General features: G+C 37.1%; 1 protein-coding gene across 3 annotated transcripts in view; it reads right to left on the bottom strand.

The window, feature by feature from the left end:
* The window catches only part of MAP3K13 (mitogen-activated protein kinase kinase kinase 13), a 201,166-nt gene that overhangs the window by 184,430 nt on the left and 2,974 nt on the right, over positions 1 to 13,762 (bottom strand). The gene's annotated exons all lie outside the window — the stretch shown is intronic.

Raw genomic sequence — 13,762 nt, 5'->3', positions numbered from 1 at the left:
TAGTAGAATGGGGAAGAGAGAAAAGGTGAGTTATTCAAGGGGTACGGAGTTTCAGTTTTGCAAGATGAAGAAGTTCTAGAGATCTGTTTCACAACAATATATATACGGTTAACACTACTGTACTGTATCTTTAAAAATTGTTTTAAAAAGAGAGAGAGAGAAAACAGACAGACATACAGAGAAGATAGCAATATGAAGATGGGGTCATTGACTGAAATGTTGTTACGCAGCACATTGCTGTACTTCGTTCTGGCAGCCCTAGGAAACTAACACAAGGGCCCACAGAAGAAAGCTTGCAAGTGAGTGCAGGCTCCTTTTGTGACTGGGGCTTCCCGTTATTCTGAAATGTTACATTAGCCCACATTCAGCCTTTAAGAATTCATTACAGTTTTAGCTGCTTTCTTCTTACCTACCTACCTTTACGGTGCCTTCTCTTCCTCCTATGCTCTGCCAAAGGTAACACAGTTTCTGTGTCCTGTCTCTCTTCAAAAGGGCTTGCCTCTCTTTGGAATTTCAGTTCATCTGATTGCCTTGTGACCTCAACTCTCTGATGAGCTCAAGAAGCATCATGACTTTGTGGATTATCAAGATTTTTCTCATTGTTAGGATGGGAACAATGTTCTCTTGCAACATTCTACATCCTAAACAGAAGCAAAATTTTCAGCATTTCCTGAAAGATGATTCCAAGGGTTATTAATAGATTTTATGAGCGAAAAAGAATTGTGATTACACGTTTGGAACGTGTTAAGATACATTATAAACTTTCAAAAAAGACTGCAACATTTTCCAAACATGTCATTACAGAACCCTTTTGGCTTACAAAATCTCTTGCAGTTGTGTCAGACATTCTGTGTACCATAGTTTAGGAGATAATGAGTTAAACGCCTAGACATATTTTTTTTGTCCTCACTATATGGCAAAATTAGTGTCAGCAAACCAGTTGGGGGATATTTTCTTTCTGCCACTTCACCACTTTGACTGAAAATAAGATCTTTCTGTTTCTACATCACTTATGCTGGAAGATACGGTGACCTTTGCATTACTTTTGTCTCTTCTCAGGTTTTCTCCTGTTACTCATCAAATGCCAAAACAAGGAGATACTTGACTTCTTAAAAAATGAACATAAAGTTCCATCAAATAAATAAAATATGTAAAGCAAATTCAATAAACATATTTTAAATTAGTTAGGATAATGTATACTTACACATTAAATATAACAACACAAATTTAATCAGCAACATGTTATACATAATGCTTTTGGTAAAATACTTTCCCTTTGAGTTGTCCATTTTAATGGTTCTGTGGTATTCTTAATGTTTCTCCTCATTTCCTTTCCTTGAAATACGTGGAACATAAATGGTTTTTTAAAAACATACATATTTCCATTATTTCCCTAAGTCTATGGTTCATTTAGTTTTCCTCTTTCAACCCTGAAAAAAATGGTGTGGGACAGATGTGACTTCAAATGTAATATTTATCTCTAAGTAAAAGATAGAAAAGAGAAAGCTTTCTAAGAAAGAAGAAAAAAATCAAATAAGAACTAGCACATTTTGCAAGTGGAACACCATTTAGCTAAATATTCTTATCTTTTGCCTCAAAAATACCAGCTTTGTTTAGTGAGGTACTGCAGAGTTTACTGAAAGGCCTGTAGTCCGTCGCCACGTTCCCTGCTTTATCTCTGGCCTGCAGACATGGCAATAATTCTCAGACTCAGTTTTAAATGACAAAAAAAAAAAAAAGACAGAATTAGGAAACTATACATACCATGAACAGAAAGACATGTACTGTACAATATCTATTAATTGTATGCACAGAGAGAGAGAGAGTAGCTCTTATTTTGGTTACTGTATTGGTGAAAAATTTCTTGAAGTCTAATTCATCTAACTCCCAATCTTCCTACCCTGTTTAGTTGTGACTACATAAGAACCTGTTTCTTTTTCTTTTCATTTTTTTTTTTTTTTTTTTGAGACGGAGTCTCACTGTGTTGCCCAGACTGGAGTGCAGTGGCACGGTCTCAGCTCATTGCAACCTCCGCCTCCTGGGTTCAAGAGATTCTCCCACCTCAGTCTCCCGAGTAGCTGGGATTACAGGCATGTGCCACCACACCTGGCTGATTTTTGTATTATTAGTAGAGACAGGGTTTCACCATGTTGGCCAGGCTGGTCTCGAACTCCTGACCTCAGGTGATCTGCCTGCCTTGTCCTCCCAAAATGCTGGGATTACAGGTGTGAGTCACTGCGCCCAGCCAATAACCTATTTCTAAGTTGCCAATTATCTACCTCAAAAGGAAGGAAGCCACAACCACTGGACTCTCATGCTACCTCATGATTAGAGGAGGAGAAACTGGGGTAATTGATGTGCTGGTTGGTATTTTTCACAGCTTTCAAAAATATCCAATTACTAGGTTTAAATCAACCTTGGGAATGTCCTGGACATGACATAAGCAGAGGTAGTAGCTGTGACTACCATCTCTCAAATGTAGCAAAGCCTTTGTAATGGACAGACTGTGTACATTTTATGCCAATAGGAAATTTCCTAATACAGAAAGCAAGTTTTTTTTTAGAAGAGTAACTGCACAATGTCTTATAGTTAAATAGGTTTTCTGGGTTTCTATGTAAGACTCAAATATCTGTGACCTGTGCCAGAGAACAAATTCTTGATTCCAGTTCAATCATTTCTGAGCAAGCTAACTCTCTAATAAGTCAAATTTATAACATGACTTTAGCCACTGTGCAGGACCTTCTGTACATTAACTTTACCCACTTTAATACTATTACATTTGCTTTGTCTTATTCTCTTTATGTCCCCATCCTACATACTATACGCATTTTAAAATATTTTTTAGAACAAGGCAGGATATAAATAAATTTAATTAATTCATCTTGTAAAATCATCTTGAAATATTAAGTCCTCATAATTTGGGCTACAGGTCTCATTGTCCCAAATATGCATCTCTGTGAGTACAGGTTAAATTCACTCAACTAATAAATAAGTTCTAAGGGCCCACCATGTGTCAGTCACTGTTCTCAACACTGGAGAAAATACCTATGAAGAGAATGCCAATCAGAGATAAGTACAATGGAGAACAGTAAAGCAGAGAAGACTAGGGATGCCATGTAGTGAGGTTACAATTTTAAATAAGATGGTCAAAGAGGGCCTCACTGAGGTCACATAACCTGAAGGGCCTAAAGAAGATGAGAGATTAAACCAGATAGATATCTAAGGCAAGGGTATTCCAGGCACAGGGAATATCAAGTACAAAGGTCCTGAGGCAGAAGGAAGCTTGGCATTTCTAAGGATCAGCTAAGAGATCTGGGCTGGGTAGTCCAATAGATGGTAGAGAGGTAAGGAGAGAGCAGAGGCATATCAGGTAAGGCCCTGGAGACCATTATAAGGACTTGGGCTCATACTTGGAGTGAGATGAGAAGCAACTGAAGGGTTTTGGTTTGTGTGTTTGAGACAGGGTCTTGCTCTGTTACCCAGGCTGGAGTGCAGTGGCACAATCATGGCTCACCGCAGCCTGGACCTCCTGGGCTCCAGCAATCCTTCCACCTCAGCCTCCTGAGTAGCTGGGACTACAGGTGTGTGCCACAATGCCCGGCTCATTTTTAAATTATTTTTATTTTGTAGAGACTGGAGTCTCACTGTGTTGCTGGTCTTGAACTCCTGGCCTCAAGCAATCCTCCTGCCTTGGCCTCCGAAAGTGCTGGAATTGCAGGCGTGAGCACTGCACTCAGTCAAGAGGAGGGTTTTGAACAGAGGAAGTTAAACAACCCAGAACTTACAGTACTGAAATATCTAAGTGAAGAGTGGTGGCTGTGGGAAGAATCAGTTGACAAATATTTACTGAATCCCTACTATTTGCCAGGAAATTTCCTAAACACTGGGCATACAGTGTAATAAAACATGCACCAGTCATTGCCCTCCTGAAGGTTGTCTTGTAAGATTATTAATAAATGATTATATATGAGAAATAATTACAACTATGCTAGATGTGAGAAAAAATGGGTGATTTATGACAGAATGATAGAGAAGGGAGGTCTAATCTAGTCTGAGATATGGAGGAAGACTTCTTGGAAAAAATAATATTTAAAGTGAGACTGGTAGTATGAGTAGAAGTGGGTTATGTGAAGAGCAACAGGAGAGAGGAGGGCATTCCAAGCAGAAAGTATCTGCTCTGCAAAAGCCCTAAAGAAGGCTGGGCGCTGTGGCTTACGCCTGTAATCCCAGCACTTTGGGAGGCCCAGGTGGGTGGATCACGAGGTCAGGAGTTCAAGACCAGCCTGGCCCACATGGTGAAACCCCATCTCTACTAAAAATACAAAAATTAGCCAGGCATAGTGGCGGGTGCCTATAATCCCAGCTACTTGGGAGGCAGAGGCAGAGAACTGCTTGAACCTGGGAGGCGGAGGTTGCAGTGAGCCAAGATGGCACCACTGCACTCCAGCCTGGGCGACAGAGCAAAACTCCGTCTCAACAACAACAACAACAACAACAACAAATACCCTGAAGAAAAAAAAATGGCATTGTCAGAGAATTGGAAGACCATTATGGCTTGAGCTTAGTAGACAAAGAATGATTGAAGATTTGGGGCTGAATTCTAAGGGCAATAAGATAATAAGAGTTTAGATCGGAGGACCAAAAAGATTAGAATTGTATTTTTAAAAATCAGTCTAAAAGCAATGAGATTAGAGGGGGGAGGAGTAAATACAAAAAACCATTGAAGAGTTATTGCAAAAATGTAGGCGAAGATGATAAAATAAATAAGGATGGACATGGAAACAGGTGAATAATTTGAAAGATATTTAGGAAGTAGAAAAGACAGAATTTTGCAATGGATTAGTTTCATGAGGGTTGTGGAAGAAGGTCAGGGATAGCTGAAGTTGCTTAACTACTCTCTTGAACTTTCTCATAGGTAGATCCTACTTCCTACATGGAGAGGTAGTAATACCAATGCCATTTTTTGGCAAAGGAGTGGAGGAAGAAGGAACAACAAAATGTCAATTACATATAGTAATGAGCCTTTTATGCCACAGCTGCCAATTGTCATAAACATAATAGCCTCGATTTATACAAACTTTGCAATTCATTCTGTCTCCATTAATGCAAGAAGTTTGGCCATGGCTGTTCAGGAAGAATGAGGCAGTTGGATTCTACATTATACATCTTCTGATAAATATTCATATTGCTAGGACTATGTACATTCATATAATTTATAAGCAGAGAAAATTAATACCTTGTACAACCTTCTATCACAGTTTAAATAAGTAATTCCAGGGCGCTAAAGACAGCATTTCAGTACACTAAAGCACTAAAAAATTAGTTCTTCATCAATGAATTGGAAAGCACAACCATGCCCTATTTTTCACGGACACTATAATAAAGTCACCTATGCTAACCTAACCAATGCTATCACCAAAGAGGGAGATATCTATTTTTAGGAGTAACAGTTGAACAAGTTAATGTCAGTGACTTATTTATCTTAAATCATTAAACTAAAGATAAACCTAGTTACTCAGAGAAAGAAAAGAAATGGCATTTTCTTTTCCAGAGACCATCAAATTCCCAGTCATGCTAACTACATTCTCAATAGCCTCTCTCTACTTAGTCCTCAAGTAATGCTAAAAGGAGGGTTTTGTTTGCCATTAGGCCAGAAAGATACAAGTAAAAAAAAATTAAAAAGCAAAATATTTGACACAATCCTTCTGCTAGTAGAGGTTGAAGCAACCTTTTAAATGCTATTATCAGAATAGATATTAAAATATTAAATATCCATAAGGCATATAGGCTTTCTCTGTGCTACAAAATAAAAAATATTTCAATTACACCATAAGTCAAATTGATATTAAATTCTTTGTCACGAGTAGTAGCATAAAGTGAAAAAAAATGCTGAGTCTCCTAGGAATCCAAATGTGTAGGAAGGCATTAGTGCCAAAATGGTACTCCAAGAACAGCAACTGATGGGCGGGCACAGTGGCTCATGTCTGTAATCCCAGCACTTTGGGAGGCCAAGGTGGGTGGATCGCTTGAGCTCAGGAGTTCAAGACCAGCCTGGGTAACATGATGAAACCCCATCTCTACAAAAAATACAAAAATTAGCCGGGTGTGGTGGCATGTGCCTGTAGTCCCAGCTACCTGGGGAGGCTGAGGTGAGAGGACCACTTGAGCCTGGTGGGTCAAGGCTGAAGTGAGCCATGATCATGCCGCTGCTGTAGCCTGTGCCATTGCACTCCAGCCTGCGTGATAAAGTGAGACCCTGTCTCAAAAAGAAAAAGAGGCCGGGCATGGTGGCTCACGCCTGTAATCCCAGGGAGGCTGAGGCAGGTAGATCACCTGAGGTCAGGAATTTGAGACCAGCCTGGCCAACATGGCGAAACCCCATCTCTACTAAAAATATAAAAATTAGCCAGGCGCAGTGGCGAGTGCCTGTAGTCCCAGCTACTCGGGAGGCTGAGGCAGGAGAATCGCTTGAACCCCAGGAGGCAGAGGTTGCAGTGAGCCAAGACTGCGCCACTACACTCCAGCCTGGGTGACAGAGCCAGACTCTGTCTCAAAAAAAAGAAAAAGAAAAAGGAAAAGGAAAAGGAAAAGAAAGAAAGAACAGCAAGTGCAACTCACAGGAAAAAAAAAGTACATTTTATTTAATGACCAAGTACACACACGTTCACACACACACATTTGTACATATAACTAAAACCATTTTTTATTCTTACCACGTGGGATGCATTGTGAAATATTCTATGTTCTTTCATGTAAAGAAAAATGAGGGTCACATTTTAGTAAAAAAGTTTCACAAATCACTAATATGTTACAATCTATAACTCCCATAACTGCTCTAAAGCATTAACAATGCTAAGCTATAATTTTAGGGGAATATATATTCGTGTTCCTTCTTAGAATTAGCCCATGATAGTATTTTAGGGACTTAACTCAGAGAAAAAAATTTAACATAGCCTTGTTGCCATGTATCCAACCTGGACATGGTACATGCTTTCAGTGAGTTTAAATCACCTACCTTCCTAGACCCAAAATCTGAGGGAATGACTTCCAACTATGTAACAGGACCCTTTGTCTGTATTATACATTTTATATATGTCTTTTCATGTACATTATTTCATTTGATCCTCACAACAACCCTGTGAGGTAGGCCGGGGGGAAAATGTTAGATTCACTTTATAGATGACGAAGTTAAGGTTCAGAGAGGTTAAGTGACTTTCTCAGTTACCACATACCTAGTACGAAGCAGACAGAATAAGAACCACTAACTTTTGTGGTTGGGGGCCCTTTTCTCTAAACCACATAGCTTCTGAGAGTATAATGTAACCCAAAACATTTTTACCGCTTCATCCTCATTTCCTTATTGTTAATTCAACTTTTTTTTTTTTTTAGACGGAGTCTCGCTCTGTCACCCAGGCTGGAATGCAGTGGCGCGATCTTGGCTCACTGCAGCCCCCGCCTCCTGGGTTCAAGTGATTCTCCTGCCTCAGTCTCTCGAGTAGCTGGGATTACCGGCGCCTGCCACCATGCCTGGCTAATTTTTGTATTTTTAGTAGAGATGGGGTTTTGCCATGTTGGCCAGGCTGGTCTCAAATGCCTGACCTCGGGGCATCCAGCTGCCTTGGCCTCCCAAAGTGCTGGGATTACAGGCATGAGCCACCGTGCCCAGGCTGTTAACTCAACTTTTTATAGGATATGATAAAAGACCTAATTCTAAATTCACCAAATTTATGCTTCTCTATCAATGAAAACTTATGGCCACAGAACACTTTTTTTTTTTTGGAAAGCACTGTCTCCTTGGCTCTAGTCTAAAGGAACGTAAGCAATATGAAGGACCCTAGAGGCCAAGGAAATTGAAGAGAAGTCAGAGGAAGGGATATAAAATGGAATGTATTAATGGATTTTAGCCCCTTTAAGCTTGTACTTTTGTGAGAGGGTTCAATGGAGAGCTTTAATGCAGATGAGACTTGAAGCTTTTGAAGAAGATCTAAGTCTTGATGAGGTTATTCAAACTCAAATCTTGAGTGCATAATGATGATAGCCCATGGTCTTCAAAAACGTGGTACTTGATGCTTGAAAACAAAACAAAACACAAAAAAATTCTACTACAAGTCTAATAATTTTTTAAGGGAAATTAAAAACTACTTTTTGGTCAGTAATTAATCAGATTACTAGATACCATGCTAAAAGAACAAAAGGAGAAAATCCAAAACAAAGAAAAGGAAAAAAATTTTTTTGAAAAGGTACAGTAGACAGAATGGCTGAATATGTTCATTGGCTTATCTCTTTGATTAATACCCTTCACTGAAAATTGCAACAGAATTTAAAGTTCTTACAGAATCTCCCTGGGGCTGTAGTCAGATACACTGATTTGATGATAATTTATTGTATGTCTTTGATCTCTATCCATGATATCAAATTGTCTTAAAGAGCTTTTGATCTCTGAAAGCATAGCCAAAATGCTTGTTGGAAGAGATAGCATAAAATGATGTTCACTTTGTGGGGTAGGGAAATAAACTGATGTGGAAGTATTGTGGTTCAAAAATATTGTAATATTTAAACAGGGAGAAAAAGAAACAATGCCTTCAAATAGAAAAATCCAGACCCCTTTGCAAGGTTCAAATGAAAAACATATAGTAAAAATATTGTAAACATGTGCATGATGCAACAAAAGACGGGTTATAGCCCTCTGAAATTTCAGCACAGTAAATAATTACCAGAGGCCTCTGTCCCTCAGGGTATACTAGCCTCTGTTCCATACCTCTCCCTTCTCTTTTTCAGAAGAGGTTTTTAATCTCACTGACTTAATTTTGTGCTCATTCTGTTTATCTTATATGCTTGTATAAACCTGCCTCAAAACTAATAATAATAGCAGCTAATATTTACTGAATCTATACTTTGTGCCAGGCACTGCTCTAGACACTTTATGTAGATTAATTCCTTTAATCCTCACAACAGTCCATGAATTAGATACTACTAATGTCCCCTATTTACAGATAAAGAAACTGAAGTACAAAAAAATTAAGAAATTCAGGTAATTACGCAGCTGGTAAATAGTAGAGACAGGATTCACACTTGGGCTCTCTGGCTCCAGAACTGAAAGCAACACCCACCACTCTACAAAATTGGTTTCAATACAACAGAATTTACCAGGACCCGGGCTTTATCTTAATCAGCATTGTGCCATGTCACAATCTTTCCCTTCATGTTATGATTAGAAAGCACAGTGACTAATGTAAATTCCCCAACAGGAGTAATATAGAATCCGTTTCAGCAGTCACTGCTCAGAAGTGACACCCTGTGGGAATGTCAAAGCAGTTTAAAAATGAAGCACACACTAAAATATTATAGTGATAAAGGATTCTGACAACTTTACTCCTTTTTTTGCTTAGGTATATTTTCTATAACCTAATTTTTGTAAAGTGGATAAGAATTACTTGTATAATTTTTTTAAAGTTTTTTCAAGCATGCCATCACCATTATTGGCATTATATATATTGAACTTACGCTAAAACTATTAGATAAGTTTGTTCTTGCTCTACTTGAATAGCCAAAAAAAACGTTATTCAAGATAAAGTAAGCTTTATGGTAATAATGAAATAATAATAATAGCTATTTTTACTTAGGCAAGCCTTTATATACATTAACCTTCAGTAAATTCCTTTTTACAGTTGAGGAAATTGAGGCTTGAAATGAATAATAAAACTTAATTAATAGACTGGAGCCCAGATTCAAATCTGTCTGTATTACTCTAGAGTTTGCGCTCTTTCCACTATACAATGCAGCCTCTCCAAATGCCAAAATATCTGTCCGACTGTCTTTTGTTATTAAACACACTGAAGAGATCTTTCTAAAATTCAGGTATTCTTCCTTTCTTCAACAGAAAATACCAAACATAAATTATTTCTGTTCAGTCAGGGTTATCATATTGAATATCCATTAATATAGAGCTGTTTTCATCTTATCAAAAGGACTCAGGTGGCTACAATTTTAAATTAGCTGGTCTGCTTTATGGTTTTTTCTTTTTTTCTTTGCCTCTAATAGAAGCACCTGGACTCTTCATGATTTGTTACTTCTAATATCTCATGGAGTTAGATGCCAGCTAATTAAGCCTATCAGAATTGTGTCTAAAATAAAAGTAAACTGAGTAAGGACCTGAGAAAAGCATGTTAATTTTATGTCTTATAATTTGAAGTTCAAGTAATTTTAAAATTTATGTCCTGGTTATGGGTGAGGTAAAGTTGGTGGATAAGTGACCAGTGGATATGTTAGCTATCAGTATTTAAATATAGGAATAAGAGATTAAACCCATCGACAATAAATCACTTTATTACACTATAAAAAAGTTTTTAGGATTTGAAAGAGGCCTCCGGAATAATCTAGTACACTCTCCCATACAATGAAAAATCCCCTCTACAATGTTCCTGATGTTCAAATTCTGCTTAAGCAACCCTAATTACCAGGAGTTCACTGCCTCTCAACACAGTCTGCTTCACTGCTAGCTATTAATAGTTCTATACTTTCTCTTATTTTGAATGAAATTTGGCCTCAAATAACAGAGAACAAGCATACTTCCTATGGAGTTTCTCCAACCCTTCCAAAGTCTTCTAAAAAGTCCCAGTCCCCTCAATCTAGATCATCACAATTACCCTTTTATAGGATCAAAACGTTGATTAAAAACAGTTCTCCTGTTCTGCAAGGTAATCAAATCTGTTTTTGCGTATTAATATTTTACAGGTTAAAGGGATCTGTTTAATCTTGGTTAATCTTGGTCATAAACAATTGGAATGCTAGGAAAGACTTATGTTCTAGTTCAATTCAAATTGAACAGCAATAAATTTTTGAGTTCTCTCTTCTTTCTGCCCTCCCCAAAACAACACAAAACAGAATCTCAGAAGATATGGTTAACATAATAGTTTATGTTGCTACATTTTAATTTTCTCACTTAAGCTTAGGTCTGCCTTCCTGTCATTTCGACTCTGTGAATAATCTTAAAACTTCCAAAATTATTTAAGCTACTCGCAAAATCATCAATTAGCCTATGACAGGCCCGGCTCTAAGGCCTTAATGCACTTATTTATTTATTTATTTTTTCTCCTTGACTAACTCAATAACTTCCTATCTGGTTTTCTGGAATATACACACACACACACACACACACACACACACACACACACACACACGCATATTCTCTCTCTCTCTCTATATATATATATATACACACACACATATATTTCTGGAATATATATATTTTTCTGGAATATATATATTCTCTATATATAAATGTATATATTTCTGGAACATATATATGTATGTAATATACATAGATGTAGGTATAATATACTATGTATCTATGTACACACATATATACACACACGTACAGAAGCAGCTTTCCTCATTTCTGTGTTTTATACATGTAACTTTTACATTCAGGTTCATCTCCTTTCTTTCCATGTCATCTTTACCATATTCTATCCTCTTGATTTAGGAAAACAATCTGTCCTTGGATTCAATTCATTGCTATCCATTCACTTAGCAAGAATAAGGAGTCTTAATCTAGGCATCCCACTCACTGATTTCCCCTTCATGATGATAGTGATTAATCCCAAGGACATTAGGAAACAAAGCATCATTTAACAGAAATGACTATATGCAAAATACTCTGCCAAGTTTGCCCAGGCTGGAGTCCAATGGCGCGATCTTGGCTCACCGCAACCTCTGCCTCCCGAGTTCAAATGATTCTCCTACCTCAGCCTCCCAAGTAGCTGGGATTACAGGCATGTGCCACCACGCCCAGCTAATTTTTTGTATTTTTAGTTGAGATGGGGTTTCTCCATGGTTGTCAGGCTGGTCTCGAACTCCTGACCTCAGGTGATTCGCCTGCCTCGGCCTCCCAAAGTGCTAGGATTACAGGCATGAGCCTATAACTTCTTTTATTCTACTGATCATGACTCAACCCCTAGTTAGCAGCCTTCATTATTAATTTTAACAGACACACGATAACTGGTATCATATAGGTATGTATCTTATAAAGCCTATTCTCAAGCAAGTTTCTAATAAAATCTCTATTAAAAAATAAAGATTATTTAAATTTTCATATAATTAATTTTACTTATCTATTACTACTACTCCAAATATCCTACAATAAAAGTGTGGGAAGACAAAAATGATTATCGAAGTAAAAGTCACCAGAATTTTCTGCTGCATTCCCAAGGCAGATAATCAGCCAATTCAAAGTAAAACAAAATGAGATTGCCAATTATATAAATTATTTTTCTGGTTTGCTGATTTTACTAACAGAACAAGCTATTCTTCGAAATGCCTTAAGCCAGTTCTAAACATCAAGAACAAAGTAAAATAATAAGAGTTGTTTAAAAAGTCCCTAAATAGCAATTCAAATAAAACAAAGTTCATCCTATTCAGTAATACTGTGAAGTTCAGAACTATGCCACTGCAATACTAACCTAGTTTGCAAACAAAGGTAACACCCACGGTATCACCTGGTCAGGTCAGCAACATGCAATGTACTGTAAATGAATACTGAATTCGGCAAGACTAAGCACTGAGTATTCTTAAGATCTTAATAGTAACAATCTAACGTCAAGGTTTAAAATCTATTACAATGGACTGGAATAGATTGCAGCTCTGAAAAAAACTTAACTCATTTGTGTAACCCTACTTCTTCAAAATAGTCCAAGTATTATAAGAACAGAAAGTCATAAGGGAATAGTAAAAGGCTCTCATAATTGTTAAATTATCCTAAAGCCTTGCTGTTTGTTTCTTAGCATTATGAAAATACAAACATGCTCATAGTAAAAAAAAAAAATCAACCCAGCAGAAATAGTATATGGAAAAAATGTGAGATGTAAGTCTCTTCTTCCTACTCTAGGCCTCTAGTCTCATTCCCCAGGGTAATCTGTCAATAATTCTTTACACTGGTTTGAAGAAGTTTTGTATGTATGTATATAAATGTATGCTTTATATAAATACAAATGAAAACATACTATATGTAAAGTTCTTTTTATTGTTTTCTCAGTTAATAAGGTATATTAGAGATTTTTCCATATCTGCATCTCTGCACCTACTTTATCCTAAGAGCTGCAAAGTATTACTCTGTATAAAGGCAGTCATTTAACTAGACCTCTGTTGAAGCACAGGCTATTTCTAGCAGGTTGATTTTTTTTTTTTTAATTTCAAACAATATGGTGACAAAAATCTTTGTATGCAAATTTCTGTGTGTAAGGCCAAATAGATCTGAAAGATGAATTCCTAGAAGTACTGCCTGCTATAGAATTAAACAAATTCTAAACAAGAAACCAGTGTATCTACAAAGGAGACCAGCAAAAAACTGTAAGTTTAATGCTTAGTGATTAAAAGGTGACAAATATTATCATAAAGTTAGAAGTTTAGGTTCTGAAAATGAACAAACTGATCAATTAAAAAAGGCAAAATGGGAGAAAAGAAATTTTGCCCCCTTGAGACAGAAAGATAAAAGGCCTGGAGAATCAACCACCTAACAAATTTTTTTTAAAAGAAGAAGAAAGAAAAAATAAAATAGTATGAATAAGGCAGAATAAAGAAACGAAGACATTTTTTGGCCTCTTTTCTTGCTTAAACCTGAGGCACAAGATAAAACTGATCAGTAGATTTGATACATATACTATTACATAGCGAAACTTGGATGCAAGATAATTTAAATGACTATTTCAGGCCTCATTTCTACACGGGATCCACAGATTAAATTATTTCTACCCGGATGTAAAGT

This window comes from Pan troglodytes, chromosome 2 (genome assembly GCF_028858775.2).
Source record: "Pan troglodytes isolate AG18354 chromosome 2, NHGRI_mPanTro3-v2.0_pri, whole genome shotgun sequence".
Classification (NCBI taxonomy): domain Eukaryota; kingdom Metazoa; phylum Chordata; class Mammalia; order Primates; family Hominidae; genus Pan; species Pan troglodytes.
Note: the sequence above shows the minus strand (reverse complement) of the source record. Positions and strands in the feature narration are given on the sequence as shown.